We start from the raw sequence: 12,628 nt of genomic DNA on the forward strand, positions 1-12,628 counted from the left end.
AAATTAAAAAGCCCTCAAGAACGTCCCATGTTTTCTTTTGATTTTGCTCTGGGGTTATTGACTGTGTATTGACCCAGATTGAATGAACCAGCTATCACCCATATGACTTCTCCTTTACTATCAGCATTTTTTTGTTGTTAATTTTTCACTTCCAGGCACTGTTCCCACTAAGCTGAGCGGGAGTCCTCCAACTTGATTGTTGCCACTAGGGGGTGGTCTTCCATCACTAGGGACAGGCAGGTTCCTTGGAGTCCTGAGGGAGCTTGCCTCTCTCACCATTGAGAAGAATGTGATAGCACTGTTTCACTATATACTAGCAGGACTCTGTGGAGGACTCCTGCTCAGCTTAGCGGGAACAGTGCCTCCAGGTCTAGAGTGTTAGGTTTTGTTTTAAATATCCATTTAATTTAAAGGATGGGTGTTAAGGGAATGGAATTTGTACTCATCCGTGCAATAGCAAGATACGAGTTGGCTTCATTTTTAAAATCCTAGTCAAAATCTGATCTTGTACAGTAACCGAGCAAACTTTCTTTCTAGATTAACATAGTAACATAGTAGATGACGGCAGAAAAAGACCTGCACGGTCCATCCAGTCTGCCCAAGAAGATAAATTCATATGTGCTACTTTTTTTATTTGTACTGTCCTCTTCAGTGCACAGACCGTATAAGTCTGGCCAGCCCTATCCCCGCCTCCCAACCACCAACCCCGCCTCCCAACCACCAGCTCTGGCACAGACCGTATAAGTCTGCCCAGCACTATCCCTGCCACCCACCACTGGCTCTGGCACAGACCGTATAAGTCTGCCCTGCACTATCCCCGCCTCCCAACTACCAACCCCGCCTCCCAACCACCAGCTCTGGCACAGACCGTATAAGTCTGCCCAGCACTAGCCCCGCCTCCCAACCACCAGCTCTGCCACCCATTCTAGGCTAAGCTCCTGAGGATCCCTTTCTTCTGCACAGGATTCCTTTATGTTTATCCCACGCATGTGATTACATTAGTGAAATGGTTGTTCTATTTCACTGCAGCAGCCTGCATTTTGGTGTTTGATTTTTTTTTTTTCCTTTAGCTTTTAGTTTTATAGCACATTTTCCTGTTAGGGGGCGTGGAAGTGTAAGCCGGCTAGCACGTTACACTTTCCTCACACTGACTGTCTAACGCACAGTTTAAGTGGGACCACTTGCCACTTTCTGTATAGGAGTCGTGTTTCTGCATTAATCTGAATGGTGATGCACAACCTGCAATCAAAAGAATAGTAGGAATACCTCGTCTCAATTCAGCGGTTCGTTTTGGGCCCCTTGTAGTCTTGATATTACCCCATTTCCATAGTTTCAGTTCTTGGCAGTAGAAACTATCTTTGCTTCAGCATATTTTTGTATTAGATTAATTTGTTTTAATTCAATTTTATGACATGTTTTAAGCTCCAAGATTGAAATGTCAAATTTAAAAAGGAAAAAAAGGCAGACTTTGTGCCTAGCGCTGTTTGCTGTGTCAGTAAGTGTTTGTACAATAGATTTGTACCTGGCTTGTATACTCTTTTCATGACAGTACTAATTTTAAGATTTTATATTAAGGACTCTAAAGCAAACGAACAACTTGAAATTTGATGAAGACTAAGAAAAGCTGTGTGGCATGAAATGCCTAGATATACTTAAATACAACAAGTTTAAGTGGCAGGTCATTTTCAGAGAATTTGTTTTTTTTTGCACTTAGTTTCTGAATGGCAGGAAAAAAACACCCAATTAAAATTCTCGCAAGTATTGTACATTGAAAAGACCAAAGGAGAAACCATGGTAAATTAAAACAGGCTTGATATGATCTGGGAAAATAATGTAACTGGGGCTTTAGAAGACTTTCAATGTGGCTGACAAAGTTTTATTGAATAAACTGTAATTCTTTCATTTTATAAGTGATTCCTATTCTAACCTTTAATCAAGACTGTACATAGCACCTTGTGCTAAGGTATAATGCTGTGCACCTTCAGCAAAAAGTAAGACCACTTAATTTTAAGCTCTGTATCAACTGAGACTTGGTGTATCGAGGGGGCAGTAATCTTTTTTTTTTTTTTTTTTTTTAATTAATTTTTATTGCCACCAATACGATACTTAGGCACATCTACAATGTTGCAAGTGGTATCAAAAGCAGTTCCATACAGTATATAGCCTGAACAGCATCCAATAATAAACAGAGATTTAACAACTTAGGTTTTGTAATCCCGTAGACGTATCGGCTTTTTAGAATACCCCCTATCCATTCATCTCAAACATCCCATTCCTTCTCACACCAGTCAGTACGGAAACACACCCTACCTCCTTCCCTCCGATCCTATCCCCTCCCCCTTCCCTCTTTACCCTAACTGCTGTAAACAATCTGTCCACACCTTCGAATATTGCTTGTTCGTGGATTTTAGAGATTTGGCATAGATCCGGCTTTCATACTTGCTGACTTCTTGCATCCTGGTCTTCCAGGCTTCAATTGGTACACTCTCAGCGGAGGTCCAAAATTGCAAAATAGTCTTTTTGACTAGCAGTAATGTCATAAATATGAATCTCCTGTATGGTTGCAATAAGTAATCCTATCCCTGGTAGCACTGTAGCCTCCCGTGATGCATGTCTGGAAATCACAAGCTGCAACATTTAAAGAGACCACACAGGTGGTTCAAATTCCAGTTAACACCCCAGAATTACAACAGCAGTAACATCTGGTTAAAAAGTTGTCTCTTCTGGGTGTCTGCAGCATGCCAAAACGTGCACCACAAATGCCACTTTAAGCATTAGTGTTCTTACTGCCCAGGAGTTTATGAATGTCTTATGAAGCGTAATGCTCTCTTACATTGTATAAAAGCTGTATTTCTATCCTGTTTCATTAATTCAAGCTTGATATTTGGCTTTCTGTTAATCCCCGAGTTGATAAATGCAACCTTTCAAGCTGCAGCTGCTTTCAGCTAGTAAGAGAGAACTTAGCCTTTGTGTTCATTCTTTAAAACAGATTGGGCAAAAAAAAAAGAAGAAGAAACACATTTGCTTGCTGAGTTGAAATTGGCTTTTCTGTGCATCTCCCCCCCACCCTCCAAATGCACTGGAACAGGTAGCAAGATCCATTCAAAATGGCTGATGCTGGTAGAGGACCAGTCCGAAAATGGCAAATCTTCAGTCATGCCCCCTCTGTATCTCTCCTTCTCTACCTCTCCCTTCAAGTGTTTAACGTCTCCCTTTCTCTTTCCTTCCCCTCTCACCACTACCTCTGCCTGAGCTGACTAAGCAAATCTTCATCAGAAGTAAAGGCAGTGACATGGCCATTGTAACAAACTTTCTGTTAGAGGCATGGGATGTGCCAGGGCTTGGGTGCATGCGTACAGGTTTTCAATGGTCCACTGCCGCAGACAGTGGCTTTAAATTTCTGCTTTTTGATTGTCTTGTGCTGCTGCCCCCTCCCCTCCCAGTCTTTTGGCATAGGTAGATTCCTGGTCTCCAGTGGTAGGGCTGGCCCTGTGCAGGTAAGCTTGACTGAATCTACTTGGATGGCAAGGAGAAGAAAATGGTAATGTGGTGAATTACATTTTGGAACACTCGGATAGAATCAGTGCTCATTTAAGTGTTAGACAATCCCTATAGTATGATGTAACAAATTCTGAATGTACATGTTGATGAGTTTACACTTATCCCTCGCTCTCTTTCCATTTTTCCAAACTATTTGCTCTGAAAGTTCATAACTTAATTACGCTGGGTCTGACTTGACTAAGACTCGAAGGAATCAAACCATAGTTTTATTCAGCTGGCATTGGTCACCAGCTCTATCTGGCCCTGACTAATTGGTATAATAGCAGCGTATGTTTCTTCTGCATGGTTGCAGCAATAAGTACACGATTTGCATGTTTATCTTCCCCTGCCATAGCTGAAAATATTCTATACTAAATTTATAAGCAACCTTGCTTTTTTTTCTTATGCAGTAAGAAAATCTATATGTAAAGCTTGAATGTAGGTAGCTTTTAGAAGACCATTTTTGGCCTTTTACCACTGTAAATGGAGAAAATGTAGTATTTTATCCTTATTATCTTGACGTGTACATTATGTAAGAATTGTAAATACTTGATTAAAAACTTAGTATACTGCAAAAGAGGGGTGATGTGAGTTATTAAAACTATGCATTTTGTGTTGACCCTCTCCCATGAGAGAGCTGTTATATGTATTACCCATTCAGACACTTGCAGGTCTTTATACTGGAGATGTGTTAAATTTAAACATAGAAACAGGCAATGATAGTAGATGAACACCATATAAACTATCTGGTGTGTCCAATAACTAAGGAGAGAAACAAAAACAGTATGGTCCATATCTCCAAACCTGTGTTGAGGTAGGGGGCTGGTGTTTTAGATGAGGGGAGAGAGGTGTTGGGCTACATTACGTGCATAGCTGGTATTTCAGATTCGGGGCTTTAAGTATATAGATGGTAGCGTGGGTGTACTTACTGTCTCTTCAGGAGGGTAAGTGAAACCACTTTATATACAGTGGTAACAATGCATGGCCACTTGCTGTGTACTAACTCAAAGATAGCAAGTCACATGCATTAGACTGCCTTCCCAGGCTGATCACCCCCCTCTTCTCACACATTTCAGGAGCTGATGCGCCACCTTCCTCTCCACTTGATCCAGCAGTTTGGCCTCTCATCTTTACAATCAGTGGTTTCCAGCAGTGGCAGCAATGAACACAGGCTGCCTCCTGCCAGTCCCACAGAGCCTTCCCTCTGCCACATCGTGCCCCCTCTGACTTAACTTCCGATTTCTGGTGGGGCAAGGCAGTCTGTGTTAATTGCTGGTACTACTAGTAATAACGGTTAGTTTGGATGGTGAACTTATGGTGGGGGGGAGGGAAGATATGCCAGACTGTGGTTGGGGGCAGATGTGCTAGAACTAGGGAGAGCAGAAAAGAGAGATGCCAGACTGGTGGAGGAGATGCAGTACTGTTATCCTATGTACTTAAGTCCCTAAACTGTTGCTGCAGAGCCTTGGCAGCATTTTGCTTGGCCTTACAAGAGATTTGTACCATTTTACAAGTTCCTCTTTGTTTTGCATTCATTTTCATATGGAATTGAAGACTTAAACCAAAGGAAGCTAAATCATTTTGTGATGCTTTTATTTACTAAGTGAAACAAACATGCAGCTCTTTCCAAATGTATTCCCCAGCTGCACCCCTAGACAACCTCACTCATTGGCCTTCAATCTCACTGACTGTGGTGATAAATCTAATTCTTTAGGATGGGCCACCCTTGGCATCTCTGCTTACTGCAAGCCACTGTCCATGCACATAACCTGGTTATTCACCCCCTTTCCATTGCAAGCAAGTTAGTGTACAGTAAGTGATGAGGTTCTCTGGTAAGTTACTGTATCACTTAATTATGCATCTACTTTCTGCATTGTGGAATGCAGTGGGCCACTGGGGCTCTGTCCTAATGGGGGTCAGGCATTGGATTGTTAGGCCTCCTCCAGCCAGAAAGATGCTCTGCTGGGCCTGATCCTAGCTAATCAAATGTGTAATTTTATAATGAAACTATTCATGTCTCTTATTTATAAATTATACATGTAGATTTGACGGTGCCTCATTTTAATAACTGTGCTGCCTGGACCTATGTGGAAAGTAGGCATCTATTCAGTGGCAGGAAGATATCTTTTCATGTTATCCAGTGGTAATTTTTTAAAAATGATTACATGGTAATGCTAACAGCGCACAGCTATATATTCAAAAAAAAATAGAACAGAACCCTTTTTGACAGCTGCATTAAAATGTCCTTAGAGTATGTGGGAAAGGATGCAGTAAAGCCATTTCTTAGCTTAGTAAAAAGGGCCCCTTACTGTGAGCACATAAAACAATGTCAGAGAGCTATAACTGAAGTCTCTATAGTCAACTTTCAGAGAGCTCAGCTTCTCTGACTGAGGAGTAGACTTGGTCTGTGAAACTCTTTCCCCTCCCCTCTCCTCCCTACCCCACCATTTTAAAGAGTTCTCTTGCAGCTTTCAGGCTTAATTAAGCCCCCAGAGCCTGGGTTCTGCTGTTTCTCTTTTCAATCATCTCCCAATATCATGTCCTCCTAGAGTTGCCAGTTGTCCCATCATTCATTGAATTGCTCCTATGCTCTACTGGCCATGAGGGAGCCTGGGGGTGACAGCACACTTGATTCTGAAGCCCCATGGTTCCCTCCCCTACAGGCAGATCATCAAAAGCAAATGCCGGCGCTAGAGGCTGTTAGCGCCATACTAGCGCCGGCGTTTGCTACTGACCCATGATCAGTGCCCTCGAGCACGTGAAACAACGTGCTTTTGAGGGCTCTTAGCGCAAGTAGCATGCAAACGCATGCTAATCAGCGCTTAATGCATTCATCCCCAATGATCAGCGACCAGTGTGCCAAAGATTGGGTTGCTGGCCGCGACAAACTCTACGCCAGCTCCGAGCTGGCGTTAGGGTTTGCAGATCATTGGGGGTGAATGGTGAGTCCTGTACAGTATGCAAGAGGTCCAGAGCCCCCAACACCCCCCCCCCCAGCAAATGGTCATTGGTGGTCCAGTGGGCACAAACCAAGCCACCCCCCAGCGACAGGGGGGCTGGAGGTTCGCTGGACCGCCGGTCCCCCAACCCCCAGCATTGACAAGGGTCCCTGTGTGATGGACCTGTCACTCTATCCGCTGCCTGCCCCCCTACCTTAGTTGGAGGAGGGAAGCAGCCTGCCTCCCTCCTCTTCCTTCGACGCCAACTCCCTTATATGGTGTGTAGCCCCACCATTTGTGGCGTCGAAGGGAAGAGGAGGGAGGAGGCAGGCTGCGTCCCTCCTCAACCAAGGTAGGGGGTGGGTGGGGCAGAGAGGTAGAGCGGCGGCGGTGGATGGAGTGACGGGTCCCTTGTCAATGCTGGGGGTTGGGGAGGGGGGACCGGCGGTCCAGCAGACCTCCAACCCCCTGTCACTGGGGGGGGGGGGGGGCCTTGGTCGGCACCCACTGGACCACCAGGGACCATTTGCTGGGGGGCTGGAGACCCACCGGATCTCCAGCCCTCCCTCAACCTGGGGGAGGGGGATCGGTTGGGGGGACCGGAGGTCCTCAGGGCCTAGCTCCCGTTGCTCGTGGCAGGGGTAGTCAGGGCTTGGTGGTCCCATGGACCTCCAGCCCCTGTGTTTGACAGGTTTGGGCTTTTGACAGCCCAGACCTGTCAAACAAGTGCGAGAGGATTGTTGCTGAGCATGCTCAGGCACAATTCTCCCGCACTTCTACCCCATGCTCAGAGATAATTGCGCTGCTTAAATTTGCAATGCATTATTTTATTTATTTTTGCTACATTTGTACCCCACGCTTTCCCACTCATGGCAGGCTCAATGTGGCTTACATGGGGCAATGGAGGGTTAAGTGACTTGCCCAGAGTCACAAGGAGCTGCCTGTGCCTGAAGTGGGAATCGAATCAGTTCCTCAGTTCCCCAGGGTACCAAAGTCCACCACCCTAACCACTAGGCCACTCCTCCACTCTGATCATAGGTCCAATAGCGCCCAGCGCTGTTCGGAACATCTGGGCAGTGCCCAGCTGATTGAGCCGGGAAAAGAAGAGTGAAATTTTTATTTTAATAACAACCTCAAAGGTTTGGGAGAGCTGGTTACACACTCCAGGTGCTGAGTACCATTTAAAATAATAAAACATTGGTATTAATAATAAAATAGTGCAGTCCACGGTAATCGTAAGGCATCATGCACTGGGGGACCCTGGTGATTACCAGAGATGACTTAATATGTGATACTTTGCAATCTCATAGTATTATGCAGTGGAGATTTATGGTAGATCACACTAGAGCAGTGGTTCCCAACCCTTCTCCTGGCATAATGGGAAAGACCAAAAGGTCCATCAAGTCCAGTATCCCATTACCAACAGTGGCCAATCCAGGTCACAAGTACCTAGCATATACCAAAAGAGGTAAAACAGATTTTACGTTGCTTATCCTAGAAAAAAAAGTAGTGTATTTCCCCAAAGTCCATCTTAATAAAGGCTTCTGAACTTGTCTTTTATAAAATTATCCAAACCTTTTTTTGAACCCTACTTTACCACATTTTCTGGCAACAAATTCTGAAGTTTAATTAGATGTTGAGTGAAGAAACATTTCTCAGATTTAGTAGCTTCATTGTGTGCCCCTTAGTCCTTTTATTTTTGAAAAGAGTAAATTCAACATCTACCATTTTCAGTAGTATTTATAGACTTCTATCATATCTCCCCTTAGCTGTCTCCAAAGCTGAAGAGCCATAGCCTCTCTAACATTGTCTCCTTGGAAAGTTGTCTCGACCCCCTTCATCATTTTTGTTACCCTTTCTTTCTACCTCTTATAATTCTGCCTAGGGATTAGGGTGGTGGACTCTGGTCCTGGGGAAACAGTTCGATTCCCACTTTCAGGCCACAGGGCAGCTCTTTGTGACTCTGGGCAAGTCACTTAACCCTCCATCGCCACAAGGTTACAAATAAGTACCTGTATAAATATGTAAGCCGCATTGAGTGCGGGGTACCAATGTAACAAAAAAAAAATATTTGAGGTGTGGTCACAGCATGGAGCTGTACAAAGGCAATATAATAATTTTGTTCTCCATTCCTTTCCTAATAACTCCTATTTGCTTTCTTAGCCTCAACCGGGACACATCTGACAGCTGATGCTTGCATATGTGGCACTGCATACATACAAAACTAGAAAAGTTCTCATCATTTATGAACAATCCTGCATCAGTTAATAAAGTTATCAATAAAGGAAAAGCCTCAAAGAGCTCCAGGCAATGTCACCCTTAAGATAATAGCACTTTATTGCAATACTACACCTTGCAAGAGTTCAAACTCATGTTGTAATAAATTGCAGTGTACTCCATAGTGCAATCATTTTGTGGGTTGTATAGTAGTACTTGCTCAGTCAAGTGGGTAACTTTTCTCGTAGTCTGCCCTATATACAATTTTGACACACATACCAAACAAACCACACGATCTGACAAGGCATATCTGCTGAACATAGTAGATGACGGCAGAAAAAGACCTGCATGGTCCATCCAGTCTGCCAACAAGATAAACTCATATGTGCTACTTCTTGTGTATACCTTACTTTGATTTTACCTGTCCTTTTCAGGGCACAGACTGTGTAAGTCTGCCCAGCACTATCCCCGCCTCCCACCACCAGCCCCGTTTCCCACCACCGGTTCTGGACAGACCGTATAAGTCTGCCCAGCACTATCCCGCCTCCCTCCACCAGCTCTGCCACCCAATCTCGGCTAAGTCCTTAGAATCCATTCCTTCTGAACAAGATGATAAATTTTGTTGGATCTATAAAGTGTTGGTCTCTATCATTAAATTTCGGAAACTGTAAGCTTCACATCTTTTATGCCCATGGGATTCAAGTTTCCCCCTTCTACAATCACTAGTTCAGGTACTTCTGATGGGCAGAGATGGCCTTTCACTTCTTGCCACTGTTATAGGCAAATCTGACTTTCAAAGCCAGCAAAATCTAGCGACGTAGTTAAAATGTGCCAATGCTTTTTTTTTTTTGAGCTTGGGCTACATGAGCAGCTGCCCCTGTGTGATTTCTAGGTTATTAGGGCCACAGTCCCATTAGTCCCACCATTCCCAGAAAGCACTCAGACCCAACAGACAACTACTTTTTATCTTTTCTTTCCAGACAAGCAGGGGAACACTGATGTTATTCTCATGACCCATGGACAGAAAAAGTGCAATCAGCAACAAGTACTAAACATGTACTGTATACTGTCTAAATAGTGTCCTGGAAGAGCGGACCTATAGCTGTTCACAAATTATCAAATAAACTTTTTTTTTTTTTCAGATAACAGGTTTGAAAACATACTGCCTTTCTAAACTGCTTCATAAAGAGAACCAGCTTGTTCTGCAGCAGCTTCAAATATAAACATGCACTACTTGCTGGCCAAACTAAGAAATACGCTTCAGAATTACTTAAGGCAGTTTACAGGCTTAAACCCAAAAACTGTTCTGTCACAATGAACTGCATTATGGTCATGAAAGAAAATATTTTATTGTTTTGACTTTATGAAACCACTTGTCCCTGAACCATGCTCATTAACAGAATAATCCATTTGTACAAGAGATGTGATTTCCATGTTTTTTACTTCAAGTCTCATAATAGCACTTCCATGGCAGAAAATGACCACAAATACAACCTTTATTCATGCTGTTTCTAGTAGCTACATATCGGATGCTTTCAAATACATTAAAAAGCTGTCCAGTCCCCAGGGTCAAGGTCCACTGCACTAGCCTAGTAGTTAGCGCAGTGGACCTTGACCCTGGGGAACTGGGTTGAATTCCCACTGCAGCTCCTTGTGACTCTGGGCAAGTCACTTAACCCTCCATTGCCCCAGGTACAAATAAGAACCTGTAAAGACTATGTAAACTGCTTTGAATGCAGTTGCAAAAACCACAGAAAGACAGTATATCAAGTCCCATTTCCCTATTTGAGATTCTACAGGAAGTGTTGCTAGTGGAGGAGTAGCCTAGTGGTTAGTGCAGTGGAACATGGAATGTTGCTAGTATGGGAGATTCTACATTGGAACATCACTAGTGAAGGAGTAGCCTAGTGGTTAGTGCAGTGGGACTTTGATCTGGGGGAACTGGTTCAACTCCCCACTACAGCTCTTTGTGACTCTGGGCAAGTCACTTAACCCTCCACTGCCCCTGGTACAAAATAAGAACCTGTACATAATATGTAAACTGCCTTGAATGTAGTTGCAAAAATCATAGACCAGCAGTACATCAAGAATAGCAAGATTCCGGAATCCCAAGGAAGTAGAGGAGTAGCCTAGTGGTTAGTGAACTTACCCTCCATTGCCCCAGGTACAAATAAGTACCTGTATAGACAATGTAAACTGCTTTGAATGTACTTGCAAAACCATAGAAAGGTGGTATATCAAGTCCCTTCCTGTAAAGAAAAAAATCCTAGCAGCAGTGCCATAATGCCTGAAAACAACCAAAAATAAAAATAACAAATAGGAACCGTTGTTGCTAATATAGGTAAATATCTTTATTAATTAATTTCTGATTAGCTTTTGAAGGTTGCCCTCCTTCTTCAGATCAGTGCTGGCCCACAGGAGTGGGAACCTGACTGGCTTTCTTCAGTGATGCTGTTTGAATATTCCTTTATGTGATATTTTTCCTTTGCTGTCTTATCTGAATGGGAGAGCAGAGTTCAGTCTTTTAATTGTCTAGTAGTTTAGTATGTGGTAACTATTTAAAAAGGAGAAAAAAAGCCTCAAGTGCCAAAGATATCAGTACTATCATTGGCATAAAAAAAACTCCAACCATCTAAAACAGTTCAGTCAGTAGGTCCAGTAGATTCTGGCCAATCAGACAAGAACTGTGGTGGAAAGTGGTAACATAGTAAATGACGGTGGAGGAGGAAGAGGGGAGGGGATGGGAGGGGGAAGAGGGGCGGAGGGGGGAGGAAGGGGAGAGGGGAGGGGAAGGAGGTGGAGAGGGGAGGGGAAGGAGGTGGAGAGGGGAAGAAAGGGGGAGGGGAGGGGAAGGAGGTGGAGCGGGGAAGAAGGGGAGAGGGAAGGGGAAGGAGGTGGAGAAGGGAAGAAGGGGAGAGGAGAGGGGAAGGAGGTGGAGAGGGGAAGGAGGTGGAGCGGGGAAGGAGGGGAGGGGAAGGAGGTGGAGCGGGGAAGAAGAGGGGAGGGGAAGGAGGTGGAGCGGGGAAGAAGAGGGGAGGGGAAGGAGGTGGAGCGGCGAAGAAGGGGAGAGGGAAGGGGAAGGAGGTGGAGAGGGGAAGAAGGGGAGAGGGGAGGGGAAGGAGGTGGAGAGGGGGAGGGGAGGGGAAGGAGGTGGAGCGGGGAAGAAGGGGAGAGGGAAGGGGAAGGAGGTGGAGCGGGGAAGAAGGGGAGAGGGAAGGGGAAGGAGGTAGAGAGGGGAAGGAGGTGGAGAGGGGAAGAAGGGGAGAGGGAAGGAAGGAAGGGGAAGGAGGTGGAGAGGGGAAGAAGGGGAGAGGGAAGGAAGGGGAAGGAGGTGGAGAGGGGAAGAGGGGGAGGGGAAGAAGGGGAGAGGGGAAGGAGGTAGAGAGGGGAAGAAGGGGAGAGGAGAGGGGGAGGGGAAGGAGGTGGAGAGGGAAGAAGGGGAGAGGGAAGGGGAAGGAGGTAGAGAGGGGAAGAAGGGGAGAAGAGAGGGGAAGAGGGGAGGGGAAGGAGGTGGAGAGGGAAGGAAGGGGAAAGAAGGGGAGAGGAGGGGAAGAGGGGGAGGGGAAGAAGGGGAGAGGGGAAGAAGGGGAGAGGGGAAGAGGGGGGGGGAAGGAGGTGGAGAGGGGAGAGGGGGAGGGGAAGGAGGTGGAGAGGGAAAGAAGGGGAGAGGGGAAGGAGGTGGAGAGGGAAAGAAGGGGAGAGGGGAAGAAGGGAGGGGAAGGAGGTGGAGCGGGGAAGAAGGGGAGGGGAAGGGGAAGGAGGTGGAGAAGGAAGGAAGAGGGGAGAGGAGAGGGGAAGGAGGTGGAGCGGGGAAGGAGGGGAGGGGAAGGAGGTGGAGCGGGGAAGAAGAGGGGGAGGGGAGGAGGTGGAGCGGCGAAGAAGGGGAGAGGGAAGGGGAAGGAGGTGAGAGGGGAAGAAGGGGGAGAGGGGAG

At 45.5% G+C, this 12,628-nt stretch overlaps 1 long non-coding RNA gene across 1 annotated transcript; it reads right to left on the minus strand.

The window, feature by feature from the left end:
• Positions 1–919: 919 nt before the first annotated feature.
• LOC115478302 lies at positions 920–8,553 on the minus strand. Its single transcript, XR_003943503.1, has 3 exons — positions 8,538–8,553; positions 7,003–7,008; positions 920–1,422 (listed from the first exon to the last, which is right to left on the minus strand). It is a non-coding gene; the product is annotated as an uncharacterized LOC115478302 (long non-coding RNA).
• Positions 8,554–12,628: the final 4,075 nt, after the last annotated feature.

This window comes from Microcaecilia unicolor, chromosome 10 (genome assembly GCF_901765095.1).
Source record: "Microcaecilia unicolor chromosome 10, aMicUni1.1, whole genome shotgun sequence".
NCBI classification, from domain to species: Eukaryota; Metazoa; Chordata; class Amphibia; order Gymnophiona; family Siphonopidae; genus Microcaecilia; species Microcaecilia unicolor.